Consider the following 15,101-nt stretch of genomic DNA (forward strand, 5'->3'; position numbering starts at 1 on the left):
GAGACCGTGGAGTAGCTTAAATCCGGATCAGCGCTTAACTGGTGCAGAAAGAAAAAACTGACGTCTGCGCTCCTGGTTGGCACCTATATAGGTGACTGCAACATCATAACTGACTAACGATGACAACATCACGCTAAGCCAAACTGAGCCACCCAACGTCGCTTCGGGGTACTGCTCACGCTAAGATTCCCAGATCCAGCCTAACGCCTGGGAAATTCTCAGGTAAGGAATCTGCACCTAAAAGTCACTATTAGATACAGGTTTTGAAAGTTTGGGTTATATTCTAAGGCAAGCCTTTCTCCAATTCTCTCCATGTCTTCGGTGGTTGTTTTTAATGAGGGCATTATTGTGTAAACATATTTCTTATGGCATTGCTGATTGTGTATTTTGCAGTGCTCGACAGTAAAACAACAGAATACATGTCATAAATACCGACCATATATTTAGTAACCTAAACTATAATGAAAATTGCCCAGCTACCTATCTCGTCATGAATTGTATAGCGACGCCATGGTTTCTTTCTTTTCTGATAACTCTATGGATTTTGATGAATTGAGAATGTGCACTGTTTTCTGATAGAATATATATATATATATATATATATATATATATATATATATATATATATATATATATATATATATATATTACCTACTGGCTATCGCCAGTAGGTATATATAGTTAGAATTTTTTCTCTATGGGACTTTTGAAAATTCTATGTCTAATAACTTTAGCGTTTGTGGACGGAATCGGCTGAAATTTTCAGGAAAATGGCACATTTTGATTCTGAGCAGCCCCTGAAAATTTGGGGGGGTTTCGTCAAGGGGGGGGCGAGAAAAAAGGGGGGTCCCAAAACGCGTTTTTTGCATTGAGTTTTCCATAGGGCGGTTGGACTCACTTTTAGCTCGAACGGCTGAATGGATTTGCACGAAACTTGGCAAAATTGTAGGGACTGTTAGCCCGATGTGCCTTTGCTAGGTCTCAATATATGTGCTCCAGTAGTTTTTGAGAAATTAACGTTCAAACCAAGATATATATCTGTAACAGCGCTCTGGGCAGCGATCCGGTCCGCTTACTTTTCGCTTATCGGAACTTTGCGCGCAGAAAGCTGATTGGCTCTCCGGTGTCTGTCAACATTCTAAACAGTCCGGAGCGGACGCCATCTTGTCTCTCGGTAGGATCGAGAGAGAAGAAGAGGTGGAAAACGAAAGGGGAATTTAATGAAAGGGGGCAAGGTATCCCCCTCTTGACCCCCTAGGAATGTTGTTGGGGTTATTAAAGGGTCCCGTGGGGAAAATAAAAAAAAAATGATTTTTCACGGTAGAAGCGCTTCACGGGCCGCGAACTGGGCCGCAAACTGGTAGCGAAACGGGAATTCGCCATTTTGTGCTTCGTTAATTAAATTACTAGGTATAAGGGGGTGCGGGAGACGTATCCTAATCCCCTTACTAGTTATAAGTGGGTGCGGGAGACGTATCCTAATCCCCTATGTTTCCTGAGGGTGGCTGAGGAGGCTGATATATGTTGATACATCTCTTCCAGCGGCTGTGCGTGAGCTTTTTTTTTTTTTTTGCTGCGTGACAGTCCGGAGCGGCCGCCATCTTGTCTCTCGGTAGGATCGAGAGAGAAGAAAAGGTGAAAAACTAAGGGGGAATTTAATGAAAGGGGGCAAGGTATCCCCCTCTTCACCCCCTAGGAATGTTGTTGGGGTTATTAAAGGGTCCCGTGGGGAACATAAAAAAAAAATGATTTTTCACGGTAGAAGCGCTTCACGGGCCGCGAACTGGGCCGCAAACTGGTAGCGAAACGGGAATTCGCCATTTTGTGCTTCGTTAATTAAATTACTAGGTATAAGGGGGTGCGGGAGACGTATCCTAATCCCCTATGTTTCCTGAGGGTGGCTGAGGAGGCTGATATATGTTGATACATCTCTTCCAGCGGCTGCGCCATCTTGCCTTTTTTTCGAATGGCACAATTTTGTCGTGCACGGCAGCCATTTTAGATGCCAGGCTGGTCCCAGGATATCACCTAACCCTGCGGATGTAGTTTATGGCCCCAGCTGTAGAGAATTCAGACATGCCAATCCTCCTGATTTAGGCGTGTGACTACTGATTTCAGTGCTAGTCTCCCGCCTCCCGATTTCTGCAAGCAAAAACCCGGGGGCATATTACGAACAACTAGCGATAATTTTTGTCTCTAACTTGTTTAGAGACAAAAATTATCGCCGCACATCGGCGATTTTTATCGCAGATAAACCTTGCTATTATCGCAGAAAAGTCAGCGATATTCATGTATTATTGACCTAATGCTCTTAGCCATGTTATCCACCTCCCATTGGATAACATGGCTAAGAACTGCTCAGGGCAGGTGTTAGATTTTGGAGATATTCGCGCTTAGCGCGAATATCTCCAAAAGTTGGTAATAGAAGGTAGCGATGTTAGGGACTGTTTCCAGTCGCTAACATCTTGGCACGCCACTTTGCATGTCATTAGTGATAAATATCACTGACATGCAAAGCGGGGCCCAAGATGGTCGCTATCTCCTTTTAGCTGTCACTAACTGGTGTTAGCGACAGCTTGGTAATAGGGAGATAATTTTATCTCCGCTTTCATGGCTTTTAAAGCCAAAAAAGCGGAGATAAACCCCCTTGATAATATGCCCCACGATTCCTTGGGGGTTTCAGCCGACAGGGCTTGCTATTGTGTTACATGGTAATTTTTCCATGAAACGTCAGAGGGTCGATGCAGGGGTTCTAGAAGAGGTGATAAACCATTTAAGCCTCATGAACAAGCGCATGGTCTTTTAAAGATTTGTGAAGTACTCGGGGCGGCGGTGTGTGTGTGCCCTCTTTCAGGAGCGGGCGGGGGGGCACTGCCAGCAACTTGCCAGGTCAGGTAGTGTTCAACACGTGCATCACCCTTTCTCTGCCTGCTATTGCGCTCCATGCTTCGGAAAGGTAAGAAAAAGAACGTGCATTTGAGTTTGAAATGTCCGATCCTGCAGCAGCACACTTCCAAAGCCCACACATGACAATAACCCGATTCAAGGCCCCATTCACCCGTTTTTCAAAAAATAGATAACACTCCAACAAATTAAGGTTATAAAACTTTATTAACTTTTAACGATAATGAACAGAACAAAAACTAAAAACATTTAAACATTTCTTAACACAAAAAGCAACAATGGTTAGAAGCTGTCTTTTGTGCGAATAGTCCCAAGGCAGCACAACGTGCAGAGTTCTGGACGGCACCCAGGTGATGTCGCCTGGGTGCCGCACTGGTTTAGGGATCCTACAATGCTGCTCCGAAAATTGGCGTGGGGCGTCCCGGGTGGGGCGGGGGGAGGCCTCGTCAGTAGCGGTCTGTTGTGCGAATAGTCCCAAGGCAGCACAACGTGCAGAGTTCTGGACGGCACCCAGGTGATGTCGCCTGGGTGCCGCACTGGTTTAGGGATCCTACAATGCAGCACAGAAAAACAGCGTGGGGCGTCCCGGGTGGTGCGGGGGGAGGCCTCGTCAGTAGCGGTCTGTGTCCAGTGTCACATGGCTGACACAACATGTACGACAGGCACCCAGGTGATGTCCAGTAAACTGCCGCACTGGTTTTGGTATCCTACAATGCTGCTCCGAAAATTGGCGTGCGGCGGCCCGGGGGGGGGGGGGGAGGCGGCGTGAACGGGCCTCCCCAGGTGGCGGCCATCTAGCTGAGTTGCGCTCGCTCTTGCGGCCACAGCGTCTCGCTCACCATGTTGTGGAGTTGCTCCCACTCTTGCAGTGCAGCGATAGGCGGCTGCCACATGGCTGTCAAAATGGCGGACGGCTCCTCGGTTTTGGGCCTGGTCCACTGAAATGGCCCTGGGACACCTTGGAACTCGGACGCTTGCCTGCTAGGGCTTGGGCTCCATTCTCGAAAAGCGTCCCCTCAGCCGTGAAGATTGTATAAAAGTCTTGGGGGCCCCCGACTCCCGCAGTCTTCCGGTGGGGAGCGGCTGCCATGATTGCTCGCGGAATGACCACGACGGAGCCACGAGATGGTGGTGCTCTCATGCTGACGCCAGCTTCAGTCTGAATGATCCAGAAACAAGGTGGGGCTTTCATCGTTTGGGAAAAAAAATGTTCTAAACCAATGAAAAGTGTTATTTTTAGGTCATATGACCAAGCCTTCCATCTTTAGGAAACCAAAAGTAAAATGAACCAATGAAAAGTTTTATAAACAAGTCACATGACCTGTTCTGCGGCATAGGGCTACAAAAAGCGTAGAAAATCCGTTGGCACGTGAGGCGGCGTCAGTAGCGGACCGATGTGCGAATAGGCCGAAGGCAGCACAACGCGTCGAGATCCGGATGGCACCGAGGTGGTGTCCAGCAAATTGCCGCACTGGTGTGGCCATCCTACAATGCTGCGCCGAAAGACGGCGTGTCCAGCTGAGTTGCGGTCACTGTCAGTAGCGGACCGATGTGCGAATAGGCCGAAGGCAGCACAACGCGTCGAGATCCGGATGGCACCGAGGTGGTGTCCAGCAAATTGCCGCACTGGTGTGGCCATCCTACAATGCTGCGCCGAAAGACGGCGTGTCCAGCTGAGTTGCGGTCACTGTTGCGGTACAGTGACTCGAACGCGCCGAGATCCGGATGGCACCGAGGTGGTGTCCAGCAAATTGCCGCACTGGTGTGGCCATCCTACAATGCTGCGCCGAAAGACGGCGTGTCCAGCTGAGTTGCGGTCACTGTTGCGGTACAGTGACTCGAACGCGCCGAGATCCGGATGGCACCGAGGTGGTGTCCAGCAAATTGCCGCACTGGTGTGGCCATCCTACAATGCTGCGCCGAAAGACGGCGTGTCCAGCTGAATTGCGGTCACTGTTGCGGTACAGTGACTCGAACGCGCCGAGATCCGGATGGCACCGAGGTGGTGTCTAGCAAATTGCCGCACTGGTGTGGCCATCCTACAATGCTGCGCCGAAAGACGGCGTGTCCAGCTGAGTTGCGGTCACTGTTGCGGTACAGTGAGTCGAACGCGCCGAGATCTGGATGGCCAAGTTTCAAGTTTCATCTGGCAGTTTTTCTCCATCCCTCCTGGATCAAAGAAGGTGAATGCTATGCTGTCCTATGGCAACATGAGCATCAACCTGATGAATACGGCATTCGAAAATCATAAATGCCCTAATGCACCCAAGAAGTAATTTTTTTTTTGCTCCAGTTGAGCCGTTTTCAATGCCTGTTTTTTGTTGTTTCCCCTCCATCAAGAACAAAACAAAAATACAAGGCGCTAAGATCCGAATGGCAAGTCCTGGATGTTGAGTGCCTCAGTTGAGAGTTCTGAGCAGTGCTTGTAAGACTATCTGAAGTTTATTATAAGAATCAGAGTAAGTTGAAGACTGTCTGAAGCTTATTTGCACCTGCTGCAGCTTCACTAGGTCCGGCGGAACTTTTTGCCTTTTCTTTTCTGCTTCTTTTCCTACAATGCGTTTCATCTGAAGACACGACCAGGTCCCTGAATGTGTGCAGGGGGACGCTATTGATTGAATGAAAATGGCGGCTTGACACAAAGCTGACTCAAGCGTTACTGTTGGTGCTATACAGACAAAAATTGGTTTTCAGTTTGTACATTCTTCAGGTTTTTTTTTTCCATTCAAGTCTGATTGAGAGTTTGTAGAAAAATGGCTTCAGATTTACCACATACTACTCTTCAACATTCTTCCTAAATGTAACAATGTGAAACTCGAGAACGGCTGTTTCTGTTTCCTTTCAAAATGCTGCCACCAATATTTTCTGAATGGAAGACACCATCTTGTAGCATAAAGGGCCGAAAGGGGTTCTGGTCTGGCCGATGGTTGGTGGAGACATTTTGACTATATCTTGGACCTGCCCGGCCTCGCCCAAAATGGCGCCGGTATAAATGGGACTCGTAACTCCTTGCCCGCAAATGTATATCTAGAAAATGTTATTGTAAGTGGCCCTGTCGTATTTTAATTACAAAATGTACGTCCACCGATTCCGCAACTGTTAGACACCTTTGTTCTTGTCACCTAATGGCCCGCTCGTTACGTTCTTCTACAGTGTAAATGTCTCCTCATCATATACGATTTCAGTTTGCTCCGTGGCCGGCCCACGTGGTTATAGGCCCGTATTTGTATACTGACATTTTCACAATAAAGGTTTTTAAAACAAAATTCGGTAGTAGTATTTACATTTGTAAAGTTTTTACTTTTAGTGACTGTTTTCGAATCAGTAAAAGGCAAGTGAAATAAAGCAGTCCAATTACATGACGGATAAAAGGTATAATATGTAGGAACGCAGTAAAGATAAATGGTCAAGGGCAGTTGTGTTTTCCACTCCTGCAACATAAAGTGATCGATAAGAATCTGATAATCAGGCGTATCGGCGACTAAGATAGCAGGCCGAATCTCTTTTACTCAACGGCTCCGTCATGGAAGGAAGAAACGCCCTTTTTCTCGAAAAAGGAATATATTTTACTTGCAAGACAGTTGTAAATTTTCCGGGAAAGTACATTAGCCTGGAATATTATAACATATGTTTGAAAAAAAAATATTGTTCGAAAATAATAAAAAGCGTAATTTTTAGGTCATATGACCAAGCTTTTCATCATTAAATTAACAAAAGTAAAATGAACCAATGAAAAGTTTTATTAACAAGTCACATGACCTGTTATGCTTACGTTACGCGCTGCGCGCCGCGGATCACTTCCGGGTGCGCTAACGCGGCGTGTCATAAAACGCATTACGCGACAACGTAGGTCAAGAATATAGTCAAAATGTCTCCACCAACCAGCGTTCACAACACAACCCCTTTCAGCAGTCCAAAAAGTTCTGTTAAATGACAACAGAGGGGACAGGCAACAAGAACCATCAGTCAAAGAGGGGAGGGCAAGTTCTTCTCTTCCGGGTCATGTTGGGGCGCTACCGGAACTGATCGAATTGGTAGTCTACAGTGTTTCTGGATGTTTCAGACTAAAGCTGGCGTCAGCATGAGACCACTACCATCTCGTAGCTCCGTCGTGGCCATTCCACGAGCAAACATGGCAGCCGCTCCCCACCAGAAGCCTGCGGGAGTCGGAGGCCCCCAAGACTTTTGTAGAATCTTCACGGCTGAGGGGACGCTTTTCGAGAATGGGACCCAAGCCCTAGCAGACAAGCGTCCGAGTTCCAAGGTGTCCCAGGGCCATTTTAGTGGACCAGGCCCAAAACCGAAGAGCCGGCCGCCATTTTGAGAGTCCTGTGGCAGCCGCCTATCGCTGCACCGCAAGAGCGGGCGCATCTAAACTACATGGTGAGCGAGACGCTGTAGTCGCAAGAGCGGGCGGTAAACAGCTGAATGGCGGAAGAGGCACAGTGTAGCAAAAGCGGGCGGAATGGCAACTAAAACGATAAAGGGGCGCCCCACTACAGCTTGTCTTCAGGTCAAACGGATTGTGGGACAAGGTCCAGAATTGAAGAGTCATCAAAAGGCAAAAAGTTCCGCCGGACCCCGGGAGCCGGCCGCCTATGTCGGGGGCGATCTCAGGCTACACCAGTGCTATAAGACTTGGGGAGGGTGTCGGAGCCAAGCGTCTTCTCCGAGTCCATGGCCATCACACCGCCCCTCAGGGCCCTCCGTCAAGCTGTTTAGGAAGGTAACATATCACATTGTTTTCTAATGCAGTCAGGTCCACAAACGACACTCACTTACTTTGAGAATAGTGAAGCTGCAGTAGGTGGAAATAAGCTTCAGACAGTGTTACAAGCAGTGCTCAGAACTCTTAACTATGGCACCCAACATCCAGAACTTATGCTATTTGAGAATGGTAGTGACATCGAAGCATCTCAGGGACCAAAACCATTAACGTACTTTCACGTATGAAAATCTTACTTGGGGAGGGGGCAGGAGCGAAGCGCCCCCTCCCAGTCAGCGCCACCACACCGTATGTTGAAAATCTGAAGCCATCGTTCTACAAAGTCAACCAAACTTGGATTGAAAAATCTAGAAAAATGTACAAACTGAAAACCAGTTTTGGTCTGCATAGCATCAGTAGCAACGCTTGAGTCAGCTTTGTGTCAAGCCGCCATTTTGATTCAACAAAGCACAGGCATTGAAAAAGGCTGAAATTCAGAACTCTAAACTATGGCACCCAACATCCAGGAGCTTGCCATCTGGATCTTGGAGCCTTGTGCTGTTTTCGATCTATTCACACATCGGTCCACTACTGACATCATCTTATAAAACAACGTTATGTAAATAGTTTTTTAATAAAATGTTTTACCCTGTTTCTTTGCTGGTGTGTTGTCTATATTTTTAATATTTGCATAGGGTTTGTCGTTATTTTGTGCGGTATGGGTGATGGAGCCGAGCTGTCTTGCAGCCCTCATGGTGTGGAGCTCAGTTCATCTCACTATTTTCGTATTTCTCATGAAGGGTTGTTCCTAATATTTCTATTTTAGCGAGGTCAAAAAGAGATCTAATTAGTGGCCTACTGATTTTGCTCGATTACTTTTATTATTTTACACGATTTTTCACTATCTGCAAAGACTAAACAGAGTATTGCGACTTTGTGCTTGTTTGTAAATAGAGAATGATCCAAAGAGAACCAATTCTAAAACAGTAAATGCTTGGACAACAATCAATCAAATGGAGAGACAAGGAGGCACGACGGATTACAACGGGGGTAAAGGCCTGCGTTAACTACCCTTCAGTATCTGCAAAGAGAGAGTACTACTAAGACAAAAGAGGGGAGGGGAGGGGGGGGGGGTGCAGCGTTCAAAGCACATCAGCGTGCATAAATACGAAAATGTTTTTATCTATCACGTACTTGACATTTTAAAGCTTTTCATATTTGCTATTAAAAAACCAATGAAATTCACAGAAAAAACCATAGGTTATAGTGGATATATAGTTAGAAATTTGCATTTACAAAACCTTGAAAATTCAATGAAAAAACCATAGGTTATAGGCCATATATAGTTAGGAATTAGCATTTACAAAACCTTATTTTACTCGCATAAAACCATTGAAATTCCATATATAGTTAGAAGCGCTAACTATATATCGCGCACCCGCAATCCACTGCTGATGATGTCACATATTACATCATTCATGACATGGTCAGTGACATCACTGATGACATCACTGATGACATCTCAAATGACATCACTGATGACAACTCAAATGACATCACTGATGACATCTCAAATGACATCACTGATGACATCACTGATGACAACTCAAATGACATCACTGATGACATCTCATTTGTCATCACTGATCACATCACTTATGTGATAATACAATGAACCTCTTCAGACTCTAATATAACCTTACATACACTCAGTATAAACAGACACTCACAGACTGTCACTCATCCATGGAGTTACTCACACACCTACTCAGTCATGCAAAGAATCAATCACACCTCCATTTCCTCAACTATAAAGTTATACACATCTTACTTATTCAAACATATAATAACACATATTTATTCTCTTATATAATCCCTGATACAAGCTCACAGTGATCGATACAGCCACTCACACATTCACTGGCTCTTATGTTCAGTTATTTATATATCTCAACTCTCACATGTATTGTGTTTTACATACGTACTTACTTGCTCATGTAGCAATGAGAAATCCATTCACTCACCAACACACCCATGCATAGTCAACCGCCCATATAGCTGTTTCCACATGCACTCTTGAACTCATACTCCTAGTGAATCAACTGCTTACACATCTATGCACAGAGTCACGCACCTCCCAGCCACCCACACACACACTCAGCCTCCCATTCAAATACTTGGGCAACCAATCAATAACCCATATGGCCACTCTTATAGCTACTGATCAACACATGCAGCAGCTTACACAACAACAAACATACTGATGCACAAATTAAGACAGTTTAGTCACTAACCCATGCACTCAGTGAGACACATTTAATCACTCACTCATACAGTCAGTCATGCACCTACTAAATTCTTCATCCAGACACTTATACATCCACTCATTCTTCAATATGTGAAACATATTTTAACTTTACAGAAACATACAGTCACTGGGTGTTGTCATCAGTGATGTCATTTGAGATGTCATCAGTGATGTCATCAGTGATGTCACTGACCATGTCATGAATGATGTAATATGTGACATCATCAGCAGTGGATTGCGGGTGCGCGATATATAGTTAGCGCTTCTAACTATATATGGAATTTCAATGGTTTTATGCGAGTAAAATAAGGTTTTGTAAATGCTAATTCCTAACTATATATGGCCTATAACCTATGGTTTTTTCATTGAATTTTCAAGGTTTTGTAAATGCAAATTTCTAACTATATATCCACTATAACCTATGGTTTTTTCTGTGAATATATATATATATATACTTTCCCTGTGTGCCCTGTAATTCTGAAGTAAGGAAAAAAGCACTAATAAGAACATATATATATATTTTTTTAAGTGGGCCAGATGCGCAAATTTATATGCCACTATGCGTAAAACTTGGTGTACAAAATGAAAGAAATTACAAATTTGTATTCTGCATCCTGAGCCCCAAAATCAGGGATAGTGGAATGTGAAGATTAGAATTGATACTTACGCAGTGGATGATTTGTCAAAATGGCAGATTTTCCTCCATCGTAATCTTTGGATTTTTACTCCTAAAGGTTAATGTAAGCGACTAGCCAGCAGGTTTCCACAAAGTTCATGTAAAGAAAAAAAGAGAGTACTTGTGTAACAAATAAAAGGTGCTCCTGTGGGATTTCCTTAAGTAATCGTGTAGATTTCATGAGTAATTTAGATAGCTTTTCATGAGTACTTTTGGTAGATTTAAAGGAGTACTTCAAGTAGATTACCATGAGTATGCTTAGTAGATTCTCTTGCATACTTCTGGTAGATTACCAAGAACACTCTATTTGATTTGTGAATCCCATACAAGTCAGAATTTACTAATTGTGGGAGCTAACAGTAGGAATCGCATGTAACTTAATATCTAGACACCACTTCACACTGTTCAGTTTGTGAACTTTTACTCTTAAGAAGTAATGAGCACATTCCAGATTTTCCTTTAACTAAACGAGTACTCTGTCTATACATTAATTTAGTCACTGTACTTTTGGTTGTAGTGCAAACACTCAAAAACAAACACAATCACATGTTAATAAACATTATGTTTTGCTTTAATTGCATTAACTTTTTTAAACCAGCACCAGAAAATAATCATGGAAGCCTTATCGTTTAGTCAACAAGGAAACATGTTCAAGTCTTTCTTCCTGTTCGCCGTGGCTGTATGCTGCGGAATCCAGACCCACAGACACCAATGTTCAATAAAGAAATCTGCTGCGGTAGTGAGTTTTAGACGTTTTCTAACCGTTGTGATAATTTGTGACTCCCTGGGGTGTCATCCTTTTATTCATTACACCGGTATTTTCTACAGTTTTGTACAATGGTGAATCTCAACCTTAAACACGGTGAGCTCCTGTGCACAAGAACTTTGTACAGTAAATATTTGATGCTGAAGGATTCGGTCTTCGCTAACACAGCATTTATGTTTTGTAAACGGAAGAACTTTCCAAATCAATTAAAATTGGTGGTAACACATATTTTAAGGATGGTTTTAGAAGGAGCATTTGGTTACATGTTTTTTAAAAGTGTACTGATGGTAACAACAGTAGACTAAAAGCAGCAGAGCAGATACGTAAAGTTGTGTTCTGTCTGGCACGAAACAGGCAAATGTTCACCTTTGTACATTACACATGATTTTTAAAATGTAAACTGAAGTGCAATTTACATAAGTAAAAAAGCAAGTTTATGGAACTTGCAATGTATGCATACATTACTCGTATGGGTACTAAGTTTTCAGATTGCTTGTGTGACATTTCCATGGTTTCAGCATGCCTTGGTGTGGCACTTCGAGGGACACTTCATAGCAAGTTAATTCCAGCAGCGAGGTTAGTCATGTAAAGAGGGACGTATCTGAAAGTACCCCCTGTAGCGCAACAAGAAGCTTTAGAAAATCCACTGGAAATGGTGAAACACTCCTGTAGTGCTTATGAAAGGTCGCCCATGCAGCTGTTGGGTTAAAACATGATCATATTGGGGTCACAGTCGCATAACAATTGGTGATGATAGCAAACTTCTAGGTGCCGTGCTGCCATCAATTTACATTGCTTTGTGGCACAGAGGAGTGTGGTCTGCCTCACACTCGCTGCACCCTGCCATGTGATGGAGTGCCTCGGTGTGTGCAGCATACCGTGTGCCGAATGGGTACTGTGAGTTGCTGAAAGTTACAGCAGAGTAAAACAAATGTGAAACTCAGTTTACAATTGTGACAATGGTCATAGCTGCTGTCTGAAGCAAACAAAGCCTATGTCATTGGGACCACAGATGAACAGGCCAGGCAGAGACTGTGTTGTAGAGGGTGGACACATGGGGCATGGGGTAAAGAGGGTGCCCTGTCTCAGCCTGCCCTCAGCCTGCCCTCCGGAAGCCATATAAAGAAATGGCACTGACTTTTCCTTCATATTTGCTTACTTGATCTGAGGCTGAGAGCTGGAATGGGCCAGCTTGCGCCTCATTATTGCTTGTTTTCAAGCTCCCCTTGGTCCAGAGCGATCGCGCACTGGGCTATTCTGTCTCTCTGTAAGTGTTGCAGCCCTCCACACCTTCTTGCACATTAGGAGTTGGCTATGAGTGACATTAGCAGTTTAGTGCGGTGATGAGGATGTCAGTTCTAAAATGCGTTAGTCAGTCTTACCCCTGATGTGTGATGCTAGGCAGGGCTGTATTCATAGGTGCATTTCGGGTGAGTTTAACATTTTGTATCCGGGGTAGTGTCTGAGAAGTGACCAAGAACGTCTACTTTTTCTGGACAGTATTTGACCCATGGAAGGGTGTTACTTTCATTCAGAAAAAGGCACAGGGCATCTCGCCTTTTTCATAGTCTTTTCTGGTTTCGCATATAAAGCAGCCCCTTCATATTTTATTTTGTAATCACCTCCCTGATTAAAAGAGGCACAACTCGAAACTCATCCCTGGATTCTGAGCCATTTGTTCAATCTGAAGATGTCAGTATGGATTATGATGTCCTTTTCTCGGCATTCAGTGTCTTCTGGTTTTCATTTATTGGCAAATTGAGCTACCTGGCTTATCCCATACCACCCTGGTACTTGTTATTACTGATTATCTAACAGCAGCAAGTTATCACTAAGTGCTTTATGAAATTTATGAATGGAAAGGACCATAACCATGCAACAGATTTGGTCTGAGCTTACCACAGTGATTGGTACAAAAAGTGCATCGATGGCTACACAGACACACATATACACACCTTGCCCTTCTTAATAAGAAATGTAACTTTAGTTTTAGGCCAAGGACGACCAACGAGATCAATTTAGTTCTAACCGATTCCTCCTTACACAGACACAACACAGCATGTGCACAAATATAAACCGAAAATACAACTGCATATGTTTGCAAGATTTTGCGTGAGCACCCGTGTGCTACACCTGAAGGCTTCTATAATAGTAAAAAATCAATGCAATACGTTGCTTTAATCTAGCGTCTGCACAAAAAACCGTAATAAATAATGCCAAACGTCTTAGATAGCAAACACACTCGCAGTCCGTCTACCCCTTCTCACTCACCTGCCCTCTACAGGAGTGGTACATTCAGAGAAAAGGCCACAGGATGATCTACTTGCATTCCAAATTTGGACACATTGAAAAAGGAGATGCAACACAATTCAGAGATTACTGAGCAAATTATGTCTGCAGTGGGCACACTGATCACAGGCCTTGCTATAGAATGCAAGGTCTAGTCGGAGCTATACAGAGATTTGGTTATAACTGAGGATCAAGACGGCTCACACATGGACACCAAACATACATACCACCTACAGTTTAGCGAGACCTGCCCCACACAGATCTTACCGGGCGAGCAGTTACTTAAGCAGCATGGTAATCTGTAGTCAAAATATCTAACATTGGGATATGTATTGACGTTATAGGACTATTTTAATTCTAGTACCTTGTCAAATGTGATGAGCTCTTTTAAACATAACCATTCGCATAAACAGTGTGTTTTCGAAGTAGAAACTGCCAGAAAAACCTCTAATAAAACAAAGAATAGATTGCTGGTGGTATCCTATGCAGCAGTAATGTTCTAGTTCAAAAAATGTGTTCTTTCATTTGATACAGTTTGTTGTGCTGGTGTGAGTTATATGTGTCTTTCATATAGATGCTTGTATTTAAGTATGTGGTATTTGGATAGAAACATCCTAGCCGAAAAGCAGAAGAGTGCTGTACCAGGTGTAAGATGAAGATTGAGCCAGCGTGTTATTGAAAGGGTAGCCGGTCACTAAGACCGAAAGAGGACTGTTACTTGTTGTGCCTTCCAGGTTTTATAGCAAGTATCAACGTGCCTCAATCGGGAACCATGAGAGGATTTTCAGCGTTCCCAGCAAACCACCATTTTGTCTTTAGAAGTCCCCATAGACTGGAAAAAGCCAAACTTATGGTCTTTTTTTGGTAATTTAGTGCCACCAGTGGCACTTCCTCTGCTAAGGCGAAGGAGCGTCGCCCCACTGCTTTTCAGCAGTGGAAGGAAAAATAAAATGATATTAACTGTAAGTGATTATGATTTTATTTTTACTTCTTGCTGGCGCTGCAGTTTTGCCTGGCGGCAGAGCAGGGGAGAGAAGGAGAGGAGTAGTTTGCACTCCCTAAAGTGTGCATGAAACATTCACACGCACTTGGCATGTTCTCCACCCAGGCTGCATTACAGCCTAGGTGGAGAACATGCCCAGGCTCCCTATCTCTGTCTGAGTGCCGTGGTTTGGTGCTCTGCAGCGTTGTGATTGGCTTGTGGGAGCTTCAGCCTGAGTGATTCCAGTGCCTTGTTACAGCCAGCAGAGGAGAGACACAGTGAGGGAGGATGCAGTGAGGAGATAAGTTGATTTATTTTTTTAATCTACATCCTGCCTCACCCCTGTTTTGGCCCCCACCTTCCACCCCTCGGCCTGCCTCCCTGTCCTGCCACCATCGATCCGTGCCGGCCACAACTGAGTGCCACCACTGCGTGGCGTCCTAGAACTGCTTCCTTGGCCCCAGCCTTTGG

Source organism: Lissotriton vulgaris, chromosome 9 (assembly GCF_964263255.1).
Source record: "Lissotriton vulgaris chromosome 9, aLisVul1.2, whole genome shotgun sequence".
Classification (NCBI taxonomy): Eukaryota; Metazoa; Chordata; class Amphibia; order Caudata; family Salamandridae; genus Lissotriton; species Lissotriton vulgaris.